Here is a 13,289-nt window from a genome sequence, read left to right on the forward strand (position 1 = left end):
ATTTTAATCACAGCTCAATCAATCAAAAGCAAATTCTTGATATGGCTTGATCAATCATAAAAAAGGAAAGCTAAATTTGACGTGTTTTGACTAAGTCAATGTTGTCTTGGTTTTTTGTTCCCTACATGCAAGCGTATAAAAGGTCATATTATAGCACGAGTTAGAAGATATTTTAGAGAGTTATTTTTGTGTGCTACAAAGAGAGAAAATCTTAATCTAATTATCATCAATCCTTTTTTTTTTTTTTTAGAGATAATTATAATATGCTGCTAACTACGCTACTTGAACCATTTCTCCCTAAGCCCCTAAGCACTTTGATCAGAACAGCTTGAAGCTAAAAAGCCAATCCTTGAACATTGTTTCAGAACAATTTGAAATTATTGTAGTCAATTTGGTCCTTACCATTAATTTATGTCCCTAGTGAATTAACAGTAAGAATTAAACTGACTATAAGTTTAAAATAACAGAGATCAAATTGACTGTTACCAAAATGTATGGAACAAATTGGTATTTTTGCTAAAAATAAATAACAAAAGTCTAATTTACCAATTGTTGATGCCCACTTTTGACAAAGGGCCCAGTAGCAAAAGAAGCCCAACAATATGAAGAAAATGAAAAAAGAAAATAGTAAAGTAAAACCATTTCTCCCTAAGCCCCTAAGCACTTTAATCAGAACGGTTTGAAGCTAAAAAGCCAATCCTTGAACGTTGTTTCAGAACAATTTGAAATTATTGTAGTCAATTTGGTCCTTACCATTAATTTATGTCCCTAGTGAATTAACAATAAGAATTGAACTGACTATAAGTTTAAAATAATAGAGATCAAATTGACTGTTATCAAAATGTATGGAACAAATTGGTATTTTTGCTAAAAATAAATAACAAAAGTCTAATTTACCAATTGTTGATGCCCACTTTTGACAAAGGGCCCAGTGGCAAAAGAAGCCCAACAATATGAAAAAAATGAAAAAAGAAAATAGTAAAGTAAAGCCCAGTAGACTGGAATGGCAAGAATAATAATCAGCAGGCCCAAAAGAATAATAAGTAGTAAAGAAGAAGCAAATGGGCTAAGAAAGCCCAAAGAATGAAGTAGTAAACTCATGAGAATAATAAAAGGTAAAGAAGAAGTAAATGAGCTGGGAAAACCCAAGAAATGAGTTAGTAAATTCATAGGTTTGGCTTAAAGGCCAATAAGCTAGAAAATAATAAGAGGTAAGGATGTGATAGTTGGGCCGAGGAAGCCCAAATGATTTAGCAAAAGTCCATAGAAGTAAAAGAGGTAGAAAAAGAAGTAAATGGGCCCAAGAAGCCCAAGGAATGAAATGGGCTAGCACAACAAGAATGTGGTCTAATAAAACCCAAAAGAGGTAAGAATCTGGAAAGTAAGCTGGCATAGCAAGAATGTTGGCCAGCGAAGACCAAAAGAGGAAAGGATGTAGAAAGTGGACTGGCAGGAGCCTCAGCCCATAAGCCCATGGGTAACAAGAAAATAAAAGAGAGGTAATGATATAGAAGGAGCAGTGCAATGGCATGACAAGATCACCAGCCAAGAAGCCCATGGACACAATAAAGAAGAAGACTTGGGCTAGGCAGGAAGGAGAGGACCTGCGCCCAAAGCAATGCCTAGTTCAAAGAAGAGGTGGAAAATAGAGAACATGAACCCAAAGACCCATGTATCTTTAACGCCACAAGAGTTAAATACCTACCAAAACATAAAGCAGAATTAGACAAACATGGAGGCAATTGCAAAGGCATGAAGGCCAAAAAAGTAATGGATTCAGACAGAAGTGGAGCATAGGCTCCCTTTTTGGACTTGTGTTTGCTGAAAGTCTAATTGATCAATCCTCTCAAACTTTGGGCAAATATTCTCCACCAAATATAATGGGCATTTCAATTAAAAGATTAAAAAAAAATTAACTAAAACATTAAAGATTAATGCTAGAAAATAAATTAACTAAATAGAAAAGAGTAATGCTGGAGTCAAAGGAAGTTAACTGCTGAGTTGATCGATGATTGGCAGTGGATTGCTTGAAATTTAGGGGAGATTAATGTTTGATTGTTGTTTTAAGCAGTAATATTACTTAACTTCACTATAAGCAGTGATGATTTCAGAAAAAATCCACAAGTCACAGCTTCTTCCAGTAGCTGTTATCCACAGTAGCACTTCACAGCTTCTCAGTGGGGATGGCTGAACACCCAGTTATAGGTTGCTTTTAGCCATAAATAAGTATTAGAAATTATAACATCTTCATAATTACTTCGGATTTGCTTCTTACCTCTTTTTTGCTGCAAGGTTGATGATACTTGTGGATACTTTGCTTGGCCGGCTTGACCCTCCTACATGTGCACGTGGTAGAGAACTGCTGCCTAGGCTTAGAGAAATGTTGTACCATTAATAACTCGCCAGCTCAGCGCAAGTTATGAAATTTTGTGTTTATCTAACATTGCTTCTAATGACTTTCTCAAAAAAAAAAAAAAAAAACATTGCTTCTAATGAAATATGTTCAATGTAACTCAAGCACACTTTATTTAGAATTTTAATGAATAATATTTGCCGTTAACAATTGCGGGGTGCCCTATTCCTTAAATTCTACTAATTAATAAACTGTAGCATAATTAAACACCAAAAGAAAATTGTTAATAATAAATTCCAACATTTGTTTGCAATATAAACAAATCTATTTATATATTGTTTGGGTCAAATCATATGTACATGTTGATGTTTGTAAATCCGAGTCAAAACGCATTTTTATGCATTTGAGTTGTAAAGTTTTTAAATTCTAGACTGTGTTGAATATCTTCATTGAAGACACACAACAACAATAAAAATAAAAATAAAAATAAACCTTAAGAAACTGCTCAAAATAGTGAAGCTTCTATTGCCACTGTTAATGTATATTATGTTATGGGCTTTAGGTCCGGCTAGTTTACTTGTGTAGCACATTTGTACTTATCCTACACTTTACTTGTACCGCACACATATACTTACTTGTACCGCACACATATGCTTACTATATAAAGGCACGCATGTATATTCCTTGATTAAGAAATACAATACAATTATTCAGTATTTCTAACATGGTATCAGAGCCACTGTTCTAACCCTTTTCTTAGCAGTCTTGTCCTTATTGGTGTTACTCCATTCTCAATTACACTTCTGCCGTCACAACAGTCGCCGCAGCCTTTTGCCGCTGAACCTAGACATGGCAAAACGGGTCAGACCCGTTTGACCCGACCCGTTTGACCCGCAACCCGTTTAACCCACGACCCGTTTGACCCGCAACCCGTTTGACCCGTTTAAAAATGACCCGTTTTGACCCGTGACCCGTTTTGACCCTCGACCTGATTGACCCGACCCGAACCCGACCCGACCCGCCCGTTTTGCCATGTCTAGCTGAACCTCTAATGTCTTCCAACTGTTGTCTTTGGGTTCCGGACCTGCAGCCGCTGCCGTTGAGGAGTCCCACACCATACAGACCACTGCACGTACCATCACCGCCATGAATATTGCTCTGATCAAATTTCTGCAGGCATCACTAAGATCGTCTTCCTTCGATCTATAAGCTGGTGAAAGCCTTGCAGCCATCAAAGTTGCCACGCCCTCACGCGCCACCCAAAGGTTCTCCTTCAACAGCCCACGCGCCACACGCGCTCCCACGCGCCGTCTTAAGCTTCAGGCTGACGTCACCCGTGATGTCATCAATGCCACGTTAGCCCTTGCTTACGTCAGCATCCAGTCACCTGCTGACGTCAACGCCACGTCATCCTGCTGACGTCATCTACGTTGACTGTTGACTTTGACCGTTGACTTTTTCAGTCTAGGTTCTCCTTACCTAGTTTTTCATGTAGATTTCATTTTTACAGTCTGTTTTTGCATATTGTGTTTCTAAATGAATAAAAAGGACGTTTTTCTTCCTCGCCCCATCAATATTGTATTGGAGGGGAATAAAAATTACTTATCTTGGTCTCAAGCTATGCGCAATTTTCTTAAGGGTCGCATGCTCTGGCATTACTGTACTGGTGCAATTACCATTCCTGTCAAAGGAGCAAGTGAAGAAGATGCTGCCTTCCTTGGTCGCATGATTGAATGGGATAGTCACAACCACATGATCCTCACATGGATTCGAAACACTTCCATTCCCTCCATCTCCAATCTGTTAGGCAACTTTGATGATACAAAATCAGCATGGGATATGTTGGCCAAAAGGTACTTCACTACTCACAGATCCATGAAATATTAGTTAGTAGTTGAATTGCAACAACTTCCACAAGAACCAGGGCAATCCATCAATGACTACTATGATCAGCTTCACTTCATTTGGGACCAAATTGACCTTTCTAATCCAATTTAGGCATGCTCAAAGGATGCTCAGCAATATGCTACAGTTAGAGATGAATTTCGTCTCTATGAATTCCTGATGTCACTTTACAAGGAATTTGAGCCCATCCAAGGTCAGCTTCTTAATCGCAGTCCTTCTCCCTCTCTTGATACTGCTGCAAACGAGTTGGTTAGAGAAGAAGCTCGGCTTGCAACCCTTCAAGCCCAGAATAAGTTCAATGTTTTGACTATTACTCCTTCTGCTCCTTCCATTAAGCAAACTCAGCAATTAGGTGATTTCTTTGGCTCTAGCAATCGTCACAAGTAGACCAACAAGAAGTTCTACAATTATTGAAAGCGTCCTGGCCACACCATTGAGACTTGTTACCGTCGTAATAAATCTACTGCTGCTGTTGCTAATACTGAGCCTACTCCGCTGATGCCTTCCATTTCAGCTGAGTCCCAGTCTTCTAGATTCACTATCAACCTCTCTCCCACTGAACTACAGGAGATCATAGCTCAGGCTGTTTGTATGGCTGGTAATGCATCTCTTTCCACTGCTCTCTCAGTTTTGCCCGGTAAGTCTTAAACTTGGCTTTTTGATTCTGCCTGTTACAATCACATGACACCTCACTCATCCTTATTCTCCAAACTTGACCCTGCACCACATCCTCTTAATATTCATATAGCTGATGGTTCCACCATGCATGGGAATAGTCTAGGTTTTGTTTCGACCTCTAACCTCTCTGTTCCTGGGGTCTTTCATGTACCTGACCTATCCTATAATTTGTGCTTTATGGGACAATTAGCTAAACTAGGATATCGCCTTAATTTTTACTATTCTGGGTGTATTGTGCAGGATCTGAGGATGGGGCAAGAGCTTGGGATCGATCCTAGGGTTGGGCGTATGTTTTCCGTGGACAATCTTCATCTTCCACCTATTGCTCCTATCTCTGTTGCTGCTACAGTTGTTGCAATTTCTTCCTTATCTTCTCTCGCACTTTGGCATTCTCGTCTTGGTCATGCCCCATCTACTCAAGTACAACAGTTAGCTTTTAAGGGTCTGCTGAGTTCTGTATCCAAAGACAATTTTGATTGGACTTCATGCCAGTTAGGAAAACAGCCAGCTTTACCTTTCAATAACAGTGAATCTATCTCTAATAGTATTTTTGAGTTAATTTATTCTGATGTTTGGGGACCTTCTCCTATTACTAGTATTGGTAGATCTCGTTATTTTGTTGTTTTTATTAATGATTATTCTCGTTATAGTTGGATCTTTCCTATGAAATCTCGTTCTGAAAGCTTACCAATATACAGTAACTTTGCAAAAATGGTTGAAACATAATTCTCCAAACGTATCAAAACTTTTCGATCTGATAATGCTCTTGAATATATTCAATATGCTTTTCAAGCTCTGTTACATTCCTATGGTACTGTACATCATCTAACCTGTCTAGGCACCTCTCAATAAAATAGTCGAGCCGAAAGAAAACTTCGTCATATTCTTGACACTGTCCATGCTCTTTTTCTTTCTGCCAAAGTTCCTACCCCATTTTGGGGTGAAGCCGCTCTTCATGCTATTCATGTCATTAATCGCATTCCAAGCACTGTCATCTATAATCAGACTCTGTATGAGCGCCTTTTTAGGTCACCCCCTGACTATCATTACCTTCGCTCCTTCGGATCTGCTTGTTTCGCTCTTCTTCAGCCTCATGAGCACAACAAACTTGAGCCTCAATCTAGACTTTGATATTTCCTTGGTTATGACGAAACTCATAAAGGATATCGGTGCTATGATACTGTCTCTCATCGTCTTCATGTTTCCCATAATGTGGTCTTTTGGGAACACTGCTTGTTTGTTAAACTTTCTCACTTTCGTTCTTCCCTAACTAACTCCTCTATTTTAGAAATCTTTCCAGATGAGTCTCCTGTTCCTTCTACAGAAACTCTTGATCCTCCTTTGGACTTCTCTATTCAATCTCCAGATATTTTTGATGATTCTCCTAGACAGGTTGTAGATGAACAGGTTGATAATGAGCTACCCCACCTTGAGCCTAGGTCCCTTGCTCCTGCTCCGCCTAAAGATCCTCCACAAGACATTCCACCTCGCCACTCAACCCAGGTAAGATCCATTCCTGTACATTTACTTGACTATCATTGTTACACTACCCTTGCTACACTCCATGAGCCTCAAACCTATCGTAAGACCTCTACTGACCCTTTATGGCAGATTGCAATGAAAGAGAAAATTAATGCATTAACCAAAAACCATACTTGGGATTTGGTTACTCTCCCTCCTGGTCAGTCTGTGGTTGGTTGTAAGTGGATCTATAAGATCAAGACTCACTCTGATGGGTCTATCGAGCGCTACAAGGCTCGTCTTGTTGCAAAAGGTTATACACAGGAGTATGGGATTGATTATGAAGAGACTTTTGCTCCAGTTGCCCGTATCTCCTCTATTCGTGCCCTCTTAGCTGTTGCCGCTACTAGTAAATGAGACCTTTTTCACATGGATGTTAAAAATGCCTTCCTTAATGGGGATCTGCATGAAGGAGTCTATATGCAACCTCCTCCTGGTCTTTTTGTTGAAACAAACAAGGTTTGTCACCTTCGACGTGCACTTTATGGCCTTAAACAAGCTCTAAGAGATTGGTTTGCCAAGTTCAACTCCACCATCTTTCGCTTGGGTTACACTGCCAGTCCTTATAATTCTGCCTTATTTCTTCGTCGCAATGATAAAGTCACCATTTTGCTTCTCCTATATGTGGATGATATGATCATAACTGGTGATGACCTTAGTGACATTCAACAACTCAAAGATTTTCTTAGTCAGCAATTTGAGATGAAAGACCTTGGACATCTCAGCTATTTCTTGGGTCTTGAGATCACTCGTTCCACAAATTGTCTTTATATTACTCAAGCCAAGTATGCATCTGACCTTTTATCTTGAGCTGGACTCACTGACAGTAAGACTGTTGACATTCTAGTTGAACTTAATGCGCATCTAACACCCTCGAGGGAGAAACCATTGTCTAATCCCTCTCTTTACAGATGATTGGTTGACAGTCTAGTTTATCTCACAGTTACTCGTCCAAACATTTCTTATGCTATTCATCGAGTGAGCCAGTATCTATTTGCTCTACGATCGACTCACTATGCTGCTGTTCTGCACATTCTACAATACTTGAAGAGCACTCTCTTTCATGACCTTTTCTACTCAGCTCAGTCTCCTCTTGTACTCCGTGCATTCTCTGATGCTGATTGGGCAGGAGATCCCACTAGTCGCAGGTCCACTATAGGTTATTGCTTTCTCCTTGGTTCTTCTTTGATTTCTTGGTGAAGTAAGAAACAAACTTTCGTGGCCTGCTCCAGTACTGAAGCAGAATATCGTGCTCTTGCTGATACCACATCTGAGCTCATTTGGCTATGATGGTTTCTTAAGGATTTGGGTGTGTCCACATCCTCTGCTACTCCCCTTTATTGTGACAACTAGAGTGCCATTCATATTGCTCACAATGATGTCTTCCATGAACAGACTAAACACATCGAGATTGATTTTCATTTTATCCATTTTCATCTTGTCCATGGTGCTCTCAAGCTTTTCTCCATCTCCTCCAAAGATCAACTTGCAGATATCTTCACCAAGGCATTTCCTAAGGGACGCACTCGTGATTTGGTTAACAACCTCAAGCTGGTCTCATATCCACCTTGAGTTTGAGGGGGGCTGTTAATGTATATTATGTTATGGGCTTTAGGCTCGGCTAGTTTACTTGTATAGCACACTTGTACTTGTACTACACTTTACTTGTCCTGCACACATATGCTTACTTGTATCACACATATATGCGTCCTATATAAAGGCACGCATGTATATTCCTTGATTAAGAAATACAATACAATTATTCAGTATTTCTAACAGCCACAATTGCAGCTCAATCGATAAAGGTTTATTATTAAACATCGACTCTAATCCAATCAACCAATTGAACTTCAATTTTCCAAACTTCTAAGTTTGTGACCCATGAAGACTAAAAGACCTAGGGATCAGTCAACTAGGGTTCCAGGATGTATATAAATAGGGAGGAAACCACCCTTGGACAAACTCCACCCCCCCCCCCCCCCCCCCCCCGCAAAAAAAAACAACCATTTAAAAAGAATTGTTAGTGTAAATATATGTATTAAAATTAGTAATTTTGTTCTATAAAATTACATTTTCCCCCTTAAAAATATCTTTAAATCTTTTGAGAGTAATGTTACAACCACAAAACTTTTCTATAATATTTTTACAAACTACTGAAGTAGTAAATTTTTATTAGTTTGCATTTGGGCCTACCACTTACATCACTTTTTTACATAACAATAACAACTAACCACATAAGCAATTTATAAAAACATTTATAACTCTAACATTTTCCTCCTTTTAAAGGCTATAAAAAATTAGCTCATCAACAAAAATTACCAATAGCAAAAATATAATTAAAAAATTAAGCTCAATCGACCAATTTTACACAAAACAAACAACCTAGCCCTTTAAAAAATTTAAACAAAATAATTTTGTCCTTACCTAGCACTACTCATCAAAGACACTTCAAAAAATAAAAATAAAATAAAAACCATAGTAGCTAAACAGCATAACTTGAGGCCAAAGTAGTTGCATGTAGCCAACAGCAAAACCACTCCTAATTCCAAGTCCTAGCCTTGTCCCTGAATATAAAGCCTCATTAAGTCATCCTAACCACCTAAAAGAACTTTGGGGAAGATAAAGAATCTCTTACAATGATTTTGTGTCAAGGATTTTGTACCAAGCTACATCTCTAGAGCTTATTAAAGATCAAGAGAGTTCTTATGAAGACATATGCACCAACATCTACTGCAATCAAAAGTCAATGAGGTGAAGTCAGTCATGAATTGGGTATTTGTACACTGAAGAAATTCACAATGTAGAAGAGTCCGATTAGGTTGGAGTTACGTGTGGAAGTTACTACTGTATGTAGGTAACAATACTAGGATTGAGTTATATTCTTTATTGTAATAACTTTCATTCTACCTAGTAAACTCTTCACATTGGTGGTAAGCTTCAAACCACCCATTAGAGTTTTTGCCATTTGAATTTTCCCTATCTTAACTGTATCATTGTGTTCAAAATTATTATTGGTTGCACTTAGTTTTGCGATATGGTTGTGCCCACTATAAACTAATCAATTGGACCTCTGCATAATTAGGCGTTAGCTAACATTCTAGATATTGTCCAAAATTAAACAAACCTTTTATTATTATTATTGTTGTTGTTGTTATATGTGGATAAGAAAAGTAAGAGCCATACTCAAATAAGTAAAAAAATATATATATATTAGGTTCAAGAGCAAATCAAAATAGACTAAGTATGTATTTGGATAGGACGTTTGCGTTTCTGCGTTGCGTTTCTTGCCTTTTTTTTTCCCCCAGTGCATGAACAGTAACATCACATGAATTTACTATGCAAGAGACAAAATTCACTGTTCACACACTATTCACGGGTCCCACGACACTATTCACACATTTAAAAATTATTTTGCTATAGTGTTTTCAGTTTTCAGTTTTCAATTTCAACAAAAATAAGTTGTATCCAAACGGACCCTAAAGCTCAAAATAACTTCACGCGTTTGATAAAGTTGTACTTGGATTTTTCTTCTTCCTAATTTTTTTATAGTTGAAATACAGGAATGGATTTTCCATTTGTCTTCCTATAGGACAGAATTAAATAAAAAAAAACAATTTCTTTGATTTGTATTAGTAGCACACGAACAAAGGATAGAAATTAGTTTCTTACCTTTCTAGTTCTGGACATTATATTGACATAACTAGTGTCTGTTTAGCAAAATTATTTTTACCAACTTATTTTTTTATTCAACTTTTTTATGTTACTATTCATGGGTTTTATTGCACATTTTGGTACTTTTCATATGTCTTACTGTACTATTTCAACTAATTTTTACTTTTCTCTACGGTAATTTCAATAAAAAGTTTTCTATTTCAACAAAAGAAGTGGATCCCAAATGGACCTCTAGTCCTATCATTAATATAAGTACAACTTTAAATAGAGTAATTGTTGTTGTACACCAACAGTGCATGCACTAAACATATAGCACTTGAAAATTATACGTGGCTTCAAAATACAATTTTAGTTAAAAATCTAAAATTGTGAAATTATTTCTTGAAAATACAATTTTTCAATTTAATTGAAATCGTGTTTTAAACTACCGATTTCAATTGATGTGGCACGCACACCATACCGTCAGACACGTATACCAGTGTGTAATTAACAGCCCTTCTTTGAACAATCTTCCAAACATGTTAACAGAAAGGTATACTCTTCTAAACGCCAAACTAGACTTTGACTTTTTCTTTCTTTTTCCCATAGACTTGTCTCTCTGGCAAATCAATCATATTTATAAATTTCAGCTATAAATTCAATTTCTGTCAGATGGGTTCTTCACAAAAAGAGAGAACTTAATTCTTTTGGAGACCATGGGAGAAGGAGAAGCTGCAGATGATCAAACCCCATTTTTCCAAACTCAACCAGCAGAGCATCCTCTCATGATAATTGGTTTGGTTTCGGTTCACCCTTTCATTAACCCTTCTTTTGTTTTATTTTCAGTTAATGTTGACTATCACAAAGTGCGCGCTTCGAAAGAGCAAAGATTCAAGGGCCTCAACTTCTCATTTTTATTCATCTTTGCTTCTCAGGATTATCAAAATTATCTCGAGTTGCAGATCCATTAATTCTTTTCTTTTTTCCCCAAAATGGTTTTCGTGATCCATGCAATAATGAGAGAATCATAGCATGTTATAGGAACTAAAGTCGCAAGTAGACGGCAATTTTGGTGCATCAACCCGCCAAATTTTCTTGCATTCTTTCATTTCTTCTAAACAATTATACTACTTTCAGGCTTCATCATGAAAATGCATCATTTATCTAATATTCTAACATATTGTATTATCTAAAGAATTTAACTACAGAATGACATGCTTAAATGCATGCCAGTATTTACAAAATGACGTCCATATTTATTGAGAAAAGAATAAAAAATGACTTACACCATGAAGCCACCGAAAGAAGAAATAGGACAACAATTTTTTAACTATGACACTAATCTCCTATGGTTATGTTTTAAGCGTAATTTTGTTATGCCCACCCCAAACCCGCCCATTTGCCAATTATATCACATGTGCGTATCTTAAACACTCGTTTCAAGAGCTATAATAATAGCATTTCTTTGTGCCATTTTCTTCAGATTATATGGATACACCGCACCAGCACCGCCAGCCCTCAACAATGTCTTCTTCAACTTCATTACGTGCACTTGGAAGTCCTTGGATTCAGTTTTGTCATTGCGGAAAAAGGGCACCAGTGAAAACATCATGGACTGGTGAAAACATAGGGAGGAGGTTTTGGGCGTGTGAAAAATATGGGGTATTGTGCTAATCTAAAAGCATAGAATTTCTCGTCATCTTTTGCATAACTATTTATGTGTCAAATTGTTATTAGAACAACATCATATCACTGACACTATTTTTATTAACGCTAATTACAACATACTATCTTTACAATTTTGGGAATTTTGTGTGTCCAAACTTATTGAATCCGAAAATAACCTCTCTCTCTCTCTCTCTGTTATTTAAGTTTATATTAATTATGTCTAATCTATTTTTTGCTGCAAGGTTAATGATACTTGTGTATACTTTGTTTGGCTTGACCCTCCTACATGTGCACGTGGTAGAGAATTGCTGCCTTTGCTTAGAGAGAAGGTAGATAGCTTAGAGAAGGAGGTGGCAGCAGCCCATGCAAAGGAGAAAAAATATTCTCGAGCACTGTTGTTTTTTACTTTATCTTTTATTGGGTTCACGTGGATGAACGTATTTCAAATTATTGGATGATGTTTATATCCTCTTAACAATCAGATTTACTCTTCTTCTTTCTTCTCTTTTTTTTAATAAGTCTAGTGAAATAATAAAAAAAAAAAAAATGTAACTCTTTCACAACTGACAATGTTCCGTGTCATGGGCAAAAACTTTGTAATTTCATTTGATTTATGTGTTCTTATAAAGATCTATATATAATACTCATTTTGTTGTATAATATTTATGATATTTTCTCACACTGTTGCTGAATTCTTTGAAACTTAATTTTCTTAATTCATATCTTATAAATTTTCTGGTTCCCTAGAAGTAGTTTCTGACTATTTAGCAAATTTTCTTTACTAATCTAGATATATGAGGTTGGAATTGAAAAGTGCTTAGACAAGAAACTACATTTTATTATAAATTTAATATTTAAAATGACAAACATAAAATCTATATAAAAAGTAGACTTTATTTTTATAACTGAACACAGAACACTGATTAAACACTTCATCAACCAGTCCAATCTTACCACTAAATCCCATGACCCCAATTGCAAATATTGTGTTCATAATCTAAATGAGACCAAATCATTTGTGTACCAACATAAAGAGAAAATGATAAAAAAAAAAAAAAAAAAAGGCTAAAAATGCTTCCATTTATTAAAATTTAATTGCCTCTAACTAGACCTCCGTATCCTAAAAAACACACAGAAAAAAACATTGAAATCATCATAATATTTTACTTTTATGGCCATGGCTCATACTGATTCCACATTAAATGGCAGTCAAAAACAACAAAGAAACCAATAAATTCTATGGTCTAAAACAAAATATAAATTTAAAAAAAAAAAAAAAAAAAAAGAGTNATCTCCCTCAATATTTAACAATTATATAATCACATGTGCGTATCTTAAACACTCGTTTCAAGAGCTATAATAATAGCATTTCTTTGTGCCATTTTCTTCAGATTATATAAAAAAAAAAAAAAAAAAAAAAGAGTGGCTAACCTCATCAATAATTTCAATTAGAAGCAGAATTTATCTTTCTCTTCACTTTTAGAGTTCTAACATATTATATATTTATGAATTT

At 36.4% G+C, this 13,289-nt stretch overlaps 1 long non-coding RNA gene across 1 annotated transcript; it reads left to right on the plus strand.

The window, feature by feature from the left end:
• The first annotated feature begins 11,527 nt into the window (after positions 1 to 11,527).
• LOC136070454 (uncharacterized) lies at positions 11,528 to 12,129 on the plus strand. Its single transcript, XR_010631696.1, has 2 exons — positions 11,528 to 11,770; positions 12,019 to 12,129. It is a non-coding gene; the product is annotated as an uncharacterized LOC136070454 (long non-coding RNA).
• The last annotated feature ends 1,160 nt before the right edge of the window (positions 12,130 to 13,289 follow it).

Source organism: Quercus suber, unplaced genomic scaffold (genome assembly GCF_002906115.3).
Source record: "Quercus suber isolate HL8 unplaced genomic scaffold, Cork oak 2.0 scaffold_13, whole genome shotgun sequence".
NCBI lineage: Eukaryota > Viridiplantae > Streptophyta > Magnoliopsida > Fagales > Fagaceae > Quercus > Quercus suber.